At 53.1% G+C, this 16,862-nt stretch overlaps 1 long non-coding RNA gene across 1 annotated transcript; it reads left to right on the forward strand.

Annotated features, from left to right (window-relative positions):
• The first annotated feature begins 13,725 nt into the window (after positions 1–13,725).
• LOC309671442 lies at positions 13,726–14,894 on the forward strand. The gene is made up of 3 exons (XR_014269140.1): positions 13,726–13,948; positions 14,236–14,409; positions 14,862–14,894. It is a non-coding gene; the product is annotated as an uncharacterized lncRNA (long non-coding RNA).
• Positions 14,895–16,862: the final 1,968 nt, after the last annotated feature.

The raw sequence follows: 16,862 nt of genomic DNA on the forward strand, positions 1-16,862 counted from the left end.
AACTCGCACGGGCTGAGCCTGCGCAGCCGCAGAATATCCTCTGAAAAGCCGCGTTAAACGGCGGTGTAGGATTTATCAGGAATCGGGCGCACCTCGTGATGGCGAAGGATGAGGGCTGCTAATTCCCTGCTCCTGCTATTCCCTGAGCTCAGCCCGTCGTGCCAGGGGCGGGAGGAACAGCAGCGCGTGTCACCACATTCCCCGCTCGCTGCCGGGTATTTTCTGGTGCCCTGGAGAGCTGTGAGAGGAGGAGAGGGTTGACGGCCATCAGAAAATCTCCGTCTTGGACTCACTTTTCACCCTCTCCCTGTACGTTTCCCCGTGCCCCCGTGTTTGTCCTCTGCGGCTCGTAGGCGATGCCGCCGCTTCTCGGTGTCCTGAGGCAGGGACGGGTGAGCGTCAGGAGTTCGGCGTGTTCTTGGCGCGCTCATTGGGGTAATTCCTCCGGCCGAATGGGCGCCTGAAGACGAAGTGCCAAAACGCTGAATTCCCACTTTGTGCCAAAGGTCTGGTCTCCTGAGTCTCGGGCGGACTCTACTGGTGGTGCTCACGGCGCAGGCTTACGTTTTTCTCATTTTTTTTCTTCAGGACAACGCTATTTCCAAAGGTGCCTCCTCTCTCCACCCCAAATACTTATTCCCGCTTGTGATTGCAATTAAAAACCAGGTGTTTTTTTAAGAGATTTTTTCTTTTAACACAGGTCGCTTTACTGGTCTGGTTTCACAAGGTTATCCGACAGGAGGTTGCATCAGCATCACAAAGGAGTTATACAGAATAAGCTTTGGGTGGGAAAGGACAGGATTTCAAACCAGTTTGACAACTGGAGGAGATTATATGCAATTATTTCTTAAGTAATTGAATGCGGCGTATCTACCAACATCCTAGTTTGGGGTCCAGAGCAGGTGAACAGCTTAAAAAATTAACTGTGTGCAGTTATATGTCTTCATGTGAAGGTGATGAAAATAGTGATTCCTGCCCTCGGTTATTGACTCCCATAAAAATCCAACTATTGTTTCCTGCCAGTACGTTAATTCTTGTTGCAGGTTAACAATCGGGAACACAAAGCCCTACGTTGCTTCCCACGCCTGTTTTTTCTCGCCGTCCCCACAGCGCACATTAACTGGACTCTCCCTTACCGTCCGTCAGTCTGTGACTATGACTCGTACCAGAACATCGCGCCCTTTCTCAGGTGCTTGATTTTTGGCTGGCGAGGGAGAAGGATCGGTAGCCCTAACGGAGGTTTCTTAAAACTCAGACTGTGTTACAGTAAAAAGCTGTGACAATTTGGATAATAATAATAAAAATATGTGAAAAATCAGCTTTCTCTTAGGGATAAACTATGTACCCATACTTTCTAACATAGGGACACGAGTTCTTGCACTGGCTCCAAAAAACAGCCTCAAAACCCCGTAGCTGGACATTTCCAGGAGGGTGGAAGGAGTTTGGTCTCAGCTGGTGGTTGAGCGCTTGGCGTGGCCCGACTCAACGGCCACAAGAAAAGATGAGGACGAGGAGGGCTCATTAAATTCAGCAGTGTCGATGGTTTTCTCCAGATAACTTCTCTAAAACCGAGGAAAAACACCTTTGCAGACATCGCTCTCTGGGTTTCTCTCTCCTGCTCCGGCACGCGCACAGGAAATTAAAGAATGACGCTTCATATCAGCAGCTCTGAGACCAGTAATGGTGGTTTCTGGGGTATTTTTTGAACAAAACTCACTAAGAGACTGAAGTGCGGAGTCCAGGCCATGCCCAAACGCGCCCGACGAGTTCCCTGGGGCAAATACAGCCATGGAAAACGTGCCACTTCCACTTCCACGTGTCGTCGTTGGGACGGACACGACACTGAACATCAAGTTGCAGCAATCCACCTTCTTTATTTAACAAGCAGTGCTTTCTTATATTCTTTTACCCAGGTGCTTATCTATGCATATATTCAGCATTCTACTTTTGCCCGATACGCGCTCACATCACACACTGTTCATACTCTGGTCAGAGCCAGGATGTTTGCCAACCCTTATCTTTTTACTTAGCTCTTCTCAGGACTCCCCAGTCTCTTCAAGGGTACACGGATATCTGCTCAAGGTCAATGTTAAACTCGCATTCTGATCCCTCGGACCAGCCGAGGTTTCCCACAATTCCCCCTTTTTGTATTTGTGCTACAAATGCCGCCCCCATCACCCGCTGCAGCGCCCTTTGCAGTAGGGAGATGAGACGTGGCACCATCATTAGCACAACTACAACTATCAACAATATTATTAATCCTGCTTCGACCACTGAAACCAGCCATCCCGAGAGTCCCCAGTTTTGCAAAAGGTGATCAAAAGAGAAGAACCCACCCTCTTCCTTTAACTTTTTCATTCATTCCATTAACTCTTGTATGCGTGCGTGAATAGATTGAGAATGGTCTGATAAGTTCATGCAGCACATCCCATCAAAATCTTGACAACCATGACCTTGAGCCAGCAACAGGAAATCTCTTGCAGCTCGATTCTGCAGTGTGGCATGTCTGAGTCTACATCTAGTAGTAAACTACTTAAAGCTGAAGATAGAGCATCAGATTGCTTGGCCAGCCAACACCCAAGCTTGTTAAGCGTAGCGAGCGCTTTAGCTGACGCCACTCCAGGGGCTAAAAAGGATGCCGCGATTATTAGGTCTCGCAGCAGCACTTTTGCTCCAGGACCCACCCGTTCCTGGGTCACAAGCAACCAAAGTGCCGAAGAAGGGGTGGCATCGCAGCAGGAGTATCATCAGCAAGCTGCAAAAAGTTTAATACACATACAGCTTTAGTTAATCGTGCTTCAGGGGTTTCCCCTATCATTCCCCCTTTTTGTTTTTGTAAAAGGCGTTTTAGAGTCCCGTGTGCACGCTCAACAATCCTCTGACCCGTGGGTGAGTGGGGGATGCCTGTGACATGTGTCACGCCCCAGAGTTGTAAAAAACAAGCTACCTTTTGCCATACATAAGCAGGACCGTTATCAGTTTTCATCTGTTGTGGGACACCTAAACCAGAAAATGCACGCTGCCAATGGCGTAAGACATCTCGAGCTGATTCTCCAGTGTGAGCAGTGGCTACCAGGGCAGAAGAAAAGGTATTGATTGATACATGTATATACTTCAAACAGCCGAATTCAGTAATATGTGTGACATCAGTTTGCCAAAGCTGTAAAGCGCGTAATCCTCGTGGATTGGTGCCATAATATACAGGTACGTGTTCATCTTGTCAATTGGGGCAGGCCGCAATAATATTGCGGGCCTCAGTATTACTAAGATTAAACTGACGTTTCAAAGCACGATATCCCTGATGATAAAAACTATGCGATGCTATCGCTTGCTGTTTAACATTGGGCACAGGTCCCAGGGCCACTGCAGACACTAAAGCATCAGCTTGTGCATTGCCTTCTACAATAAATCCTGGTAACTGGGTATGACTTTTAATGTGCATCACATAATATTCCCGCTGTCGCCTCTGCATTGTTATCCATAACAGTTTCAATACACCAAACAGTAATTCATTAGTTACATTACCTAAAACAGCTTTATCTAAATGTTGTACCAGAGCGGCCACATAAGCTGAATCTGTCACAATGTTGACTGGGCCGGGGAAACTCTGAAACACCATGGTCATCGCTCGTAGTTCTACGACTTGGGGCGAACCTTCCTGATGTTCGATCTTATGTCGCCATTGTGTTCCGTGTCTCCAGACAATGGCAGCTTTTCCAGATTTTCCTGACCCATCTGTGAACACTGTGGGGCCCTCCACTGGATTTCTACGACTGAGATTTTTTTTTTTTTTTTTTTTTGTCCAAAGGTTATTTGTGTGCCCAATTTAATCAGTGGGTGTGAAGGTAAATGGTCAACGCTTTTGCTACAGACCATTGACAAATTGTATGTGAGTTTTTCATACCTTGTGGCAACACTTTCCACTGATACCTTTTGGTAGGCTCCATGTTATTCACAGACGGAACAGTAAATGCAAATTTTTCTTTGTCTTGTTCTGCCAGAGGGGTGGTAAAAAAAAAATAATTTAAATCTATTACAACAATTTCCCACCCCATAGGTATCATAGTAGGCGAAGGTAATCCCGGTTGTAGTGCTCCCATTGTTGCCATGACATCATTAATCTTTCTCAAATCACGCAACAGTCTCCATTTCCCCGATTTCTTTTTGATAACAAATACTGGGGTATTCCAAGGGCTATGTGAGGCCTCTATGTGTCCTGCAACAAGTTGTTCCGTTACCAGAGACTGCAGGGCCGTTAATTTCTCTTGGCCAAGGGGCCACTGATCAACCCACACCGGTTTTTCTGTTAGCCATTTCAGAGCTAAAGTGGGTTGACAAACACCCTGCAATACAGTGGCCCCGACTAAAAATCCGTAGTTATGCGAACTCCCCATTGGCCTAAGCAGTCCCTTCCCCATAGGTTTAAAGGAGTTGAGGTCACATATGGCCGCACTGTAGCCCTTTGCCCTTCTGAGTTTACAATCACAATAGGGTTAGTGGACATAGAACTGTTGGCAACTCCTCCGAGTCCTGCCACTCCCAAGGCATTGGAGGTTAATGGCCAAGCAACAGGCCACTTCCGTAAAGAGATGACCGTCACATCTGCTCCAGTGTCTAATAATCCAGTCAGTCGGATCTTCTTGGGGGTGGCATCATTAAGTTCAAGAACACAATGCATTTGTGGGCGTTGATTAGATACTCTTTGCACCCAATAGACTTGTGGCTTTCCTGTAGAGCCAAAACCACTATTACCACGTGTAACGTTGTTTGTTCGTGGAACACAATTTTGAAATGGGATTAACTGAGCAAGTCGAGTTCCCTTCTCAATAGTCACAGGTGGTGTAGCTGTTGATACTGTGGCACATATTTGTCCTGTGTAATCAGCATCGATCACTCCAACATGTACCATGAGGCCTTGTAAGGTGGTACGAGATCTTCCTATCAGTAAGGCACTTAAACCTTTGCCAATTGGTCCCCAAGCGTCCAGGGGCACCTCAGGTACCTCTTTCGTACTTATTGTCACTGCGTCGGCAGTGGATACATCCATCCCGGCTGCCCCTCTTGTCTCTCCTGATAGCCTGTCACAGAGGGTTGCTCTCGCACTACTCCCAGGAGTGGATTGTTGAGGCGGGGTATTTGTGTCTGCGCACGCCCTTTCGTGCTCTTCTTGCCGTTTCCCGATGGTATAGGTTGCCCATTAAAGTGATATTTTGAGTGACGTTGCTTAGCAACATGTCCCATTCTTCCACATCGACGACACATCATGCTTGCAGCACCTCCTGTACTCTGTTTTTGAGGGCCAGTTCTCTGTGGCTTCTTTTTAGGGCACTCTGCTTTTACATGGCCCGACTGACCACACCCATAACATTTTAGGCTTTGCACACTCACTGCTGCCATTGCTGTTGCAAGCACAGTCATTTTATGTTCCACAGACCCAACTTTCGCACATGCGGTTATCATGGCCTCTAAGGTGGGATCACCTGGCAAAGCTTCAATTATTTTTTGGCAGTCCGCGTTACCTCGGGCTAGCTGTTTCAGTAGCATCTCACGGAAGTGAGTGCCAAACACCTGTCGCTCAATGGCTGCCTGCAGTTTCTCAACAAACGGAAGAAATGCTTCACGAGTACCTTGCTTAATAGTGGTATATTTCTGTTTTGGCTCTGCCGACTCGGCAGTAGGGATTAATGATTCAATTCCTACTTGCTTCACTTGTTCTAACACAAGGGGGGGCCATTGCGCCTGGTGCTGTGGATTATTAAATTGACCCGTCCCTGTTAATACTTCAGCGCCGTTACCATAGCGAGGGTCCCCTTGCGGAAACTGTAAGTTAGCCACAGCTTGTGCCTCAGCTCTTTGTTGCCAAATGCTTCTAAAAACTGTTAACTGCACCGGCTGAAAAATAATCTGAGCGAGGTGTTGAATATCATAAGGAGTCATCGCTGCTAAGGACAGCGATCTTATGAGTTGCATTACTGCGGGAGAGTTCGGGCCGTACTGAGCAACAGCTTTCGGCAAATCCTGCATCACTTTCCAGGAATAGGGCAGATGTTCATGGGGCTGCCCTGATGCAGGGTCATTGTATACTACAGGAAAAGCAGCAGGCTCGGCAATTTCAGTGCTAGGAGACTCGGCATGAGAAAGTGAAACAGGTATTTTCTCCGACAAGTCCCCTTCACCCAATTCCATCGCTTTTTGCTTCACCTCCCTCCAAAATCGGACAGGGTTTCGGGGTTTAACCATCACTTGAACTGGTGGTAAGTCCCAAGTTCGGGGATACTTTGAACAACAGAGAGGACCCCCTTGTTCTATTTGCGATTTTACATCAGTTGGAGAAGGACAAGGGGGAGGTGGGGCAGAAGGGACAGAAACTGGAGGAGAATTGCCCAAGTCGATCAAATTGCTTTCCTCCTCATCGTCCGATTCAGGGGGCAAAGGTGGATAAGGGAACGGTGGATTAGGAGGTTCACAAGGGATGAGCACCTCCTCCGGAGGGGTCTTTTGGACCTCTTCACTGCTTTTGATTTGGTCTCTAGGCAATACAAATCCCGATCGGTTAGCACCTTCACTTGCAGCTTGGTCGCGAGGTAATACATATTTATATTGTTTATCTTTTGTGTTCATCGGGAGCAGTCCTTTATTTTCCTGAGCGGCAATCTCCTGCCCCTTTAAATCAACAACACGAGGTTTAGAGACAAACGGCGCAGGGGCTGCGGACGGCTGTTCACTCCCTCCTGCTAAACCTCTCTGCTCCTTAAAGTTCTTTAATGTCTCTAATAAAAGTCGCCACGTAGTTAACAACAGCCGTTTTTGAGCCGCGCGTACCTTCCTCAAAGTCTGCCCTAGCTTTGTCCATTGCGTTATACTAAATGCTGTAACCGATGTTACTTTTACTCCCCGTTCTTTTCCCCACAATAGCATTTTTCGCAAAGTCACTTCAGGGAGGATTACACCTTGCCGTTTCAACCACAGCGTCCATGTGGAGAGTATAGTCTGCTCCTCCTTAGTTAACTTCCCTCCCATGTCCCCAGTGGCTCACCTACTACAGGGGTCTTCTTAAATATGATCCGGATCCATCAACAGCTCTGCCCGCTGTCCTCAGCTTCACTGGGCTCCGTCCCCACGACTATTTCCAGTCGTCTTCTTCCTTAAAATCACGTCAGGGTCACCAGTTGTCGTTGTTGGGATGTTTGCCAACCCTTATCTTTTTACTCAGCTCTTCTCAGGACTCCCCAGTCTCTTCAAGGGTGCACGGATATCTGCTCAAGGTCAATGTTAAACTCGCATTCTGATCCCTCGGACCAGCCGAGGTTTCCCACATCCACGCATTCATTTTATTTCTCATGTGGATACTTGAGCTCCAGGTAAGTCTTTACAACAGAAAAGAACCCTAAAATAAAACCAAAACAGTGTGTATGTGTGAAAAGTCTTGTTTATATCCCACTATGTTATCAACATTTTCACTCCTCAACCCCCTGTATGACCAAAGCAGGATGAAGATACCATCAGAAGTCATAAAGGCGCTTATTTCTTTTTCTGGTCATTCCAATCAACACTGCACCAAGGGAATGGTGAGGCTGAGGGGGCTGAACTTTCCTTTACAGCGACATACAGATATTCTTTTGGCTTTGAGCAAAAATGCGTATTGTAAAATAATACATTTTAGGGAAATCCCCCCTTTCCATGCCTTCACTGCCACTCTCTGTATCGATAATCTTCCGACTGTCTCTCCAGACCGTGGGAACGCGGGGATTAAAGGGTTCTGTGAAAGCTGAACAAAATTCCCCTGTAGTTACAGACTCAAATACACTCCGTGTATGTATTTTTAAGAACGCGAGGGTATTAGCTAGTTTCCAGCACCCGAGAGACACCCAGCTCAGGTCTGCTGCGGCGGGTCTGCCCAGGTCACAGCATCTTCGCGGCATGATTGAGGCAGTTTCCGAATACCGCTTGAGGCATCTGAAATCATCGGTGACACGGATACCGCAGCACAAAACCGCACTTTTGTGGCTCGTCAGAACTGTGGAGTTCCTGCTGTGGGCTGGCGGTCAAAAAAGAATTTTTATTCGGCTTTTTTCAAAATGCGTGCAGCGAGCACTCACGCAAAGAAATCCCTTCGACAGAGCAGGAATGTTTGTTATTTAAATTCTGCCCTAACTCCTTGGCGTGTAAACAGCTGAACACCCTGTGAGGGAGGCGGCGGCAGCAGCAGCGCGCCGCTTTCCGGGCCTGGATGCAGAGCGCTCGGACAGGGAGCTGCGACCCACAAGGAGGAGTTTTTTTGCCCTTTTTCACGCACGCCAGCAACCCGAGCGCAAGCGTCCCTGGCGCGGCCTCAGCGCCGTAACCGTGGGGTGGCTATTGGAGACAGCCTTTCTCGGTCTTTTCTCTGAAAAATAAGTAGGGAAGGATCTCACCGGTGTCTCGGTGCAGCTCAAAGAAGTTGTCACAGTTGACAGGAGCAGAAAGGATCCCTTCCCCTGGGCGCCCCGCAGCTGAAGGTGCCAGAAAGGCTGAAAAAGGCGACGCCGCTTAATTAACACAGAGCTGAGGGCAGGAAACATTACAAGCCTCTCTAATTAAATAAATGGGTGCCTTTGATGATTTCAGTATGCGGACAGCTACAGACACCGAAGGCTTCCAAGCCCTCAGCTGGTGCTCTGCTGCTCTCCCCTCTCCAGGGGGTTTCTCAGGATGAGGACCCGAGTCCGGCCGCATCCGCACCTTTCCATGGGCACCGGTGCCCAGTTCAGCCCAGCATCTCGCACGCGACGTGGCAGAGTGACTTTCCATCCCACACGCTTTACGCCGTCTGCCCAAAGGTTGTACGGGGAGATCCTGGAGAGAGCGGGAGAAGGAGGAGGAGGACACTGCTGCCATTAAAAACAGCTCGGGGTGTTAAAGAGTTTATCGCTACGTGCTCCCCGGTACCACAAACACCATCAGTAGTGTACGCTTGGTAGAAAGAGACGTCTCCTCAGTATTTCATTGACCGTCCCGCTCGTTGTCTTGTCTGGAGCCAGGACCAAACTGGTCCCGTGGCCTTCCGGCCGTGTCTCCTCGTCAGGCTGGAACATGGGCTGGAAGCCAGTTCTCACCCCAAACCAATGGAGCTTTCCTGGCCAAGGGATGTCTCAGCAGACATCTGGGCTGGGTTCCTTGCACCGGTTCCATCGTAGAGCCTCCCCCTTCTGCTCCTTTTGAGGCAGCCCTTACCTGCTTCTGCCTCCCCAAAATCCAACTCCCACCCACATCCCGTAGCCAAAGCTGGTGATGTTCATCCCACTGCGAGCACTAAGGGCTTTCTCCCTCCTCACACAGCTGAAGGGGGGAGGACGGGAACCTCAGGAAGGCCAATGGGTGCTCCAGGCCCAACTCACATCTCCACTGATGCTCTGCCTGACGCTGGGGAAAGCCTCCCTGCTCTCAGGGAGTTCCCCACAGCACCACTCCATGGGTACCGGTTTACCAAAACAGCCTTTTTTAAGGTTAAAGTTGGACCAGAAACCTTATCAGATCCCAGGAGGACAATCTGCCCCAACGCTCCAACCAGAAGGAGCACTGACATGGCTGCGCACCCAGGGTACGCCAGGGGTCTTCTGCCTCTTCAGAGCCACCAGCAGCACCGTGGCTGTAACAGGTCCAGGTTTTTACACACTCGTTGGAACACCCGCACAGTGAGGGAGGTGGGCAACAACTGGAAATCTCCCACAGCCTTTGACACAATAAGTTTTTCTCCTGCTTTGTTCCCAGTTTCTCTGCAACCCACGCTCTCCAGCGGTGAAAGCAGCACCTCTGCTTTCAAAAATCCACTTAAATATTTAATTCGAGTGCACTTTATTCAAGGCAAGTAAAGGCGACGCCTGGGATGTAAAGGGCCCTTCATTTTGCAAAAGGCAAAACTTAAAAATGAGACCAGAACCAGAACCCCCACACGTGAATCAAACCTGCCTGTGCAGGGCGTGCTGTAACAAGGACATGCTCCAGCCGTAGTTTATCAGCAATAGAAGTAAGAACAAACAACAGTAAGTCACGTAATGCCAAACTCAGGTAATGCAGACAGATGACAATAAAAGTGAAAACCACACAAACTTAAACCTCATGACAGCAGGAACCCCGAGCCCCCCCTCCACACGCAGAGCCCCACAGTACCTACGCGGGAGTCAAAGGGAATCCAATAACCCTACCCCAAAAAAGCAGAACATAAAGACAGCAACACCAAGAAAAAAAGAGGACTGATAACGCAGCCACCCCTGAAATGAGAAATAACCCCCCCAACCGGAGCTTAAATGCAGAGCTGGGGCCAACAGGGAGGGAGGGTGGGTGGGTGGTGGGGGCTCCAGGTGAGGCCGTCGGGGTGATGGGACCTGGGGGCCACTGGGAGGGTTCCCTCAGCACCTGGAACCAAGCAGCTTCCCGGCAGGGCTGTCGGCATCCTTCGGAGTGAAGGCTGAGGCAGAAACACCGTCTCCATTTCGGACGTGTCAAAGCGGGCATAGACTATGGACTGCGCCGTTACTCCTGGATTTGCCCACTGTCCTCCAAATCAATCAGCAGCGGTGGGAACTAGAAAGACCCACTTAAAATCATAAGTGTGCATACACGGCACTGTGCGGCTGCCCCAGGTTGCTTCTCCAACATGCGGTTCTCACCTGCTTTTCACGGGTTCGCGCAGGCGCAGTTTTCCACTGTGCTTTGACCTTCTTCACCAACACGGCAGTGATCTCACGGACGCTCCATAGGTGTCCCTGAGTCCGCCCCGGGCTCACGTCACCTCAGTGCGGATGTTCTACGTGTGAGCACATAAGGCTGAACAGCAATTAGCGTGACACACGTGTTGTCCAGCACCCCGGGTGCGCGTCACTTGAGCGGGTTTGCAGTCCTCCTCGCCCATCTTCCGCTATTTTCCCACGTTCCACCCCCTCGCTCAAGAGACCGCTTCTGCCGGCGTTGACAAAGGTGGAAATGTTCACTTCAACTTGTGGGGTGTAACACAAGAGTAACCTACAGAGGCACGAAATAAACACACGTAGAAAAGGGAATAAACACATCTCTACAGTAGCGCTTTGAATCAGGTGTCCCGTTCCTCCTGTCAGGAAATGGAACCCCTCGGCCAGCCGGGTGGTTCACTTGATGCGTTAAGTCCTGGAGAATTTTGGATGCCTCATTCCGTGCTGGCTGCTTCATCAGCGATGTTGGAACAACACATGTTTTCAAAGTCGAAGCGGCCTTTCTGATGTCGAGGGAGGAAATAGTCCACCATCAGTCGGGTTTGTAACGTTCGTTGGCAGACGGCTCAGAAACAGCAGCGAGAGACATTAATGCCAAAATCACTCAGCACAGCATAGTTCGATAACAGAGCTGCTGGGGTTGCAATGCCGCTGAAGCGCGTTACTAAAAGATCTGCAGCTGCTGATCTGCCCTTAATATAAAAGGCGGATGAGTTTGTTACAGTAGAGGCTGACCAAATCTAAGCACTTGCATGTTGGTTTTTCAGAGCCGTATCCAGGGCATGTGCTCGTGGTACGAGACTGCAAAGCACAACCTGTGACATCTCCACCTTTTATTAGGTGAGGATTTAGATGGAAACTCTTTTTGGCTACGGAAGTTTTCTGCGGGCTGTGTGTTACGGTATGAAGGACCCATAACAATTTATTGTCGTTTGGACAATCATTCTATCACCCGATGACCCCTCCCCACCCGGGAAAGGGAATCGGGAAAAACAAGGAAACCCGAGAGCTGAAGTACAGACAGATTTAATAGAGTAAGATTAGATAATTAACATTAACAGCACTAAAGAACCAATATCGATCCCGATACCAATACAGAATATGCGCAGGTTATACTCAGCCCACTCTATCCGTAGGAAGCCGTGCGCTCCCAGCAGCGGACAGCCCTTGTGGGACACTGCGAGCGCTGCGGCTTCGGGAGGAAGGGAAGGGCTCAGGGCTCCGGCACCAGGGCACGAAGTTCTCAGGATGGCATCCATCAAGGGAGAGAGAGAACTTCACAGCAAACTTTCTAATTTAGAGTGAATGTGACGTTGATGGTATGAAATAATCCTGTTGGCCGTCCTGGGTCATGTTCTCAGAGCTCTCTCCTCCTCGTCCCCGCACCTGGCGAGCTCGGAAACACTGCGACCGTGAAACCCACACGCCATAGCTCTCTATAAAGTAAATATTTTCACAAATCCAGACACCGGAGTCTTCTAAAAGTGCACTCTGCCCAAGTGTTAGAAGAGAGATTAGTCCTCTGTCGCTCAAACCAGGACACTGCGGCCCAGCACGGCCCGCTCCCGCCCCGCCTCGCCATTGGCTGTTGCCCGCCGGCGCCGGCGCCACTGATTGGTCGGTGGCGGGTGGGACCGCCCCCGCCCGGCAGGTGCGGTGCCGCCCCCGCCCCCGCCGAGGCTACAAGAAGCCCCGGGGCGCGGTTCCGCCCGCCACCGCCAGGGGGCGCCGCCGCCACGGGAGCAGCGCGCGGGACCGAGCAGCGCGAGGAGGTACCGGCGGGGCGGGAGGGTCCGGGGCAGGGGGTGTCTCTTTTGAGGGAGGGCTCCCCCCGACTGGAGGGGGGGTCCTGCCGGCGGGGAGGGGGTCTCTGCCGGGCCCAGGCCCTCGGGGCCCGTCTCCGGACGACCTGGAGGCCCCGCCGCGGCCCTGGCGAGCCCCGGGCCCGGTGAGCGCCGGGGGGAAGTTGGGCCCGGCCGCGGCTTCTGGGGGGTGCCCGGGGCGGGCGGCGTTTGTCCGCCCCCGTGTTGGGGGTGGCGGGGCCTGGGCGGGCGGTGGGGCGCGGGCGGGGGGTGTTTGGGCCCCCCCGGGTTGGGGCGGTGCGGGGGGGGGGGGCAGCTCTGTGGCGGGGCAGCCCCGGGGGGCTCCGGGGTGGGGGCCGCGGCTGCGGGTACTGCCGTGGCGGGAGGGCGCTCGGGGGCTGGCGGACGCGGGTGGGCAGTGCTGGGAGCCCCGTCTGAGGTGTCCTTTGGGGGAGTTAATGCGTTTTTGGTGCAGGTTTTGTGGTCCCCGTGTAATGCAGGTACTGCCGGAGTCGCCAGGATCCCAAAAGGAGACGTTTTATTGGGATTGCTCTGGGCTGCGCAGGCGGAGTGTTCCCCGGACACCAGGGCATGGTCTCGGCACCCAGACCCACGGACCGGATGGCTGATGGACTGTCCGAATTTCCCGGGCTTCTCCACAGAGGGGAAGCGGAGACACTCATTACTGCCCTTATGGTGGTGAGTACCGGGGGCAGGAGGAGAGCCACCGAGAGCTGGAGGCACCTGAGTTGGCTCTCCCTGTCTGCTGCTGCCTGGGTTTGTCCACAGTTTCTTCTGGTTCTCATCTTCAGGTGTCAGCAGTTACTTTGAAGAATGGATTTTGTTTCTTCCTTCAAAACCCCAAGAGCTGCAGGAGGGCTGGGACCAGAAATGCTGCAGAGGTTCTTCAGGTCACCCGAACAAGAAGAGCCTTTCTGTAGGAGTTTCTGGTGAGATCAAGGGTGTAATTAACCGCATTTTTGTTTCCTTTTGATTAACACAGTTTATTAGGTGATGTGTTTAAGTCTTCTCTGTGTGTTTGCTAGCCACGAGTTATGATTAAAGTTAAAACTTAAGATTGAAGTTTCTACTTGGCACAGCAGCAGTTGTATTTGTGCGTTGATTTTTACCACACTTTTCTTTCCCCTCAGAAAATGGAGTGTTTTATTGTCCCATCCTTCTCCAAGCCCTTCCCATCAATGTGCCTGACACCACAGTCTCTCAGCCGCTGGGTTTTTGCGAGGACCCCGTGAGTGACCATGGGCAGACGTGGCACTGGTGGTTTCCTGGCTGTGGGAGCTGCAGTTGCTGCACTGCCTGCGCTCTGGCAGCTCTGCGGGACTCTGCCGCATGCTGGGCGCAATGGCCGCTCACTCGCAGGGCTGCCGGCGTCGGGGGAACTGGCTGCTCCTACTGCTGGTGAGTGGGGACTTTGGTGACAGCTGTGGTGACTTTGCTCGGGGCATGGGAGAGAGGAGTGGGGTTCCTGGGGCTCTGGGGCCACCACGGATTCCTTGGCATAGTCCTAGGGGCTGATGCCTCCCTGCAGGACTCGCTCCGAGTGGCCTCAGGGGCGGCTCCGGGCAGCAGTGTGTGCTGCATCTGCTCCCTTGCCTGCGGTGTGTTAAGAAAACAGCCTTCCTTAATGGTGACATCAGTTGGTCTTTATTGTATGAAAGTGTATTAACTTTGCCAATCTGATCTAGTTCCTGTTCTACCCCACAGCGTGATGAGGTGGTGGAGTTTTACTGGAGATGTGGGTGGTGTTCATGCTGAAGTAAACCAACCTAAAGGATGGCTCGGCCATGGACATGAGGACTTTGCTGTGTGGAAGCTGAGAGCTGTCCCTGAAGGATAAAGGACACTGCGGGACATCTGAGGTAACGCCGGCATCCCAGCCCCTCCGATGCGGCTTTGCAACCCTCCCCGTGTCAGCTGGTGTCACAGAGGCCAGCTGTTTCCCTCTCCCCCGTGTGGGATCCCCTGTGGGTGTCCGGCTGGGGCCTGGTGACTTTCCCGGTGGGTTTGGGCACCGTCCCTCTGGGGTCCCCTCTCGGGGGCAGTAGCTCCCTGTAAAAGTGGGGTTTGTCTGCGGTGATGGTTGTGCTGCTTTGGAGGAGGCGGCGCAGGAGGAGGCCCTGCGGCTGCACAGACAGGGCTGGGGACAGCCGGGGCTGCTCCGATGGCACGGTTGCATGGGGAGACATGTTTGCACCAGGGGTCCCTGGGCCTGGGGAGCTCCCCAGTCACCCCACCGCAGGACATTTGGGGGTGGCTCTGGGCTCTGTGGGAAGCTGTTGTTTTACTTAAAAACTTACTTTTTATTTTTTAGCTCAAAACGTGCTGCAATGGGAGCAGAGGCAGCTTCAGGGATCTGCACCAGCCCCATGGGTGAGACAGTGAAGCCAACTTGGCCGCACATGTGGAATGATGGCCATCCTGGTGCTGCTGGGAGCTCTCAGTGTTCCACCTTCCTCCCTGCGCAGGGACAGACGGACAGAGGACCCCCAGGAAGGAGCCGGGCTGCCTGCGCCGAGGCCAACTCTGCCACCTGCCCTGGGACATAGCACAGCCCAGCCTGCGCCAGCAGAGCTCCTGTGACAAACTGCACAGCTCCAGGTCAGTTTTTTGGGCCCCCACTTTTTTTTAATTTGTTGGTTTGGGCTTCTGATTGTTTCAGGTCCAGCTCCTGGACGGCTCCAGTCCAGCTAATGGATGGCTCGTGCTCTGTTCTGGACAGCTCCAGCTCAGTTGTTTTTGCCCCTGTTTTATTTTCAGGTCCGGCTCCAGCTTGTTTGCAGCTCCAGGATTTTATTTCTGCCCCTCTTTTTTTTTTTTTTTTTCAGGTCCAGCTCGTTTATGGCTCTGGCTCATTTGCAGCTTCAGGTCATTGTTTCTGGCCCAGCTTGGCTACGGCTCTAGTTTCAGTCCAGCTCCTGGATGGTTCCAGCTTGGATGTTCCTGCCTCAACTCCTCTTGCGTTCCAGCTCCAGCCGATTACAGCTCGTGCTTGTTAAAGGCTCTCGGCTTTAGCCGAGGTCGTAAATCAATCACTGTCATAACTTGTATATGAATATGAACTGTCATAATTGTACACTAACTATTCCGGGGGTTGTACCCCCCTTGAATAAAGAGTTGGACACACGAACAGTGGGAAAAGTGCTTTTTCGCCCAGAGACTATCTCATGCGTTGATTTTTGCCTGGTGCATGCCGGCGTCCCTAAATTTGGGGACCAACGCGACCAGACCCCCACCTCCGGTGGGGGTCCACACACCCTGCCTCCCCTCCCCTCCCACCCAGCACCCAAACACCCTCCCACCACCCCCCACCCGCATCCCAACGCCCTCCCTCCCACCCACCGCCATCTCCCACCCACCCAAAGGCCCCCCCCAGTCACTGCTTTGGGGTCTGAAAACGGCCGACACAGCCTCCGTTTCCAAGTCCCAAAAACGCAGCACTTAGTGGGTTTTCTGAGCCCCAGAACCACAGCGCTCCGCCGGCATTTTCAAGCACTGAAAATACACAACTGAGCCTTTGTCTGAGCTTCAGAGTCCCCGGGCTCTGCCCCTGCACCCCAGAGCTGCTTCCTAACCCCTGGCTGGGCCCAGTGTGAGCCCCGAACCTGCCCCGGTGTGTGGTCCTGAGCCCCAAATCTGCCCCAGTGTCCCATTCTGAGCCCCGAACCCGGTCCTGAGCCTAAACCTGCCCCAGTGCCCGCTTCTCAGCCCTGAACCCCCCCCAGCACTGAACCCCAAACCCGCTCCTGAGCCTAAACCTGCCCCCGGGACCGCTCCTCAGCCCCGAACCCCCGCGCTGCCGCTCCGAGCCCCAGAACCGGCCCGGCCCGGGGCTCACGGCCCCCGCACCCACCGCTCGGCCCCAGCACCGGCCCCGGCCCTCCACTCCCCGCAGCCCCGCACCAGCCCCGAACCCCCCCTGCCCCGCGCGGGCTCCCGCGGGCCCGGACGCCACTGGGCAACGGAACGGGGGGACCCGCGGGGCGGGCCCGGCCGCGGGCGAGGGCTGGGGGCGCCGGGCTCCGGCCCTCCGGGCTTTATTGGCCGCCGCCCCGAGCCCCGCCGCCTCCTCCGCGGAGCCACCGGCACTCACCGGCCCCGACGCCGCCCGCTCCCGGCCGCGGGCCGAGCTCCCCGCGCCTCACCCGGCCCGGACGCTGCCGCCCCGGGGCCGCGGGCGGCGGAACCGGGAGAGAACGAGCAAAGGGGGAGAATGGCGGACGACGCGGCTCAAATGCCCTCGGCCCCGCCCCGCGCACGCGCCCTGGGGCACCGCGCCCCGCCCCGCCCCGCGCACCTGCGCCTGGAACCAAAC

Source organism: Vanellus vanellus (genome assembly GCF_965231255.1).
Source record: "Vanellus vanellus genome assembly, chromosome: 4".
NCBI classification, from domain to species: domain Eukaryota; kingdom Metazoa; phylum Chordata; class Aves; order Charadriiformes; family Charadriidae; genus Vanellus; species Vanellus vanellus.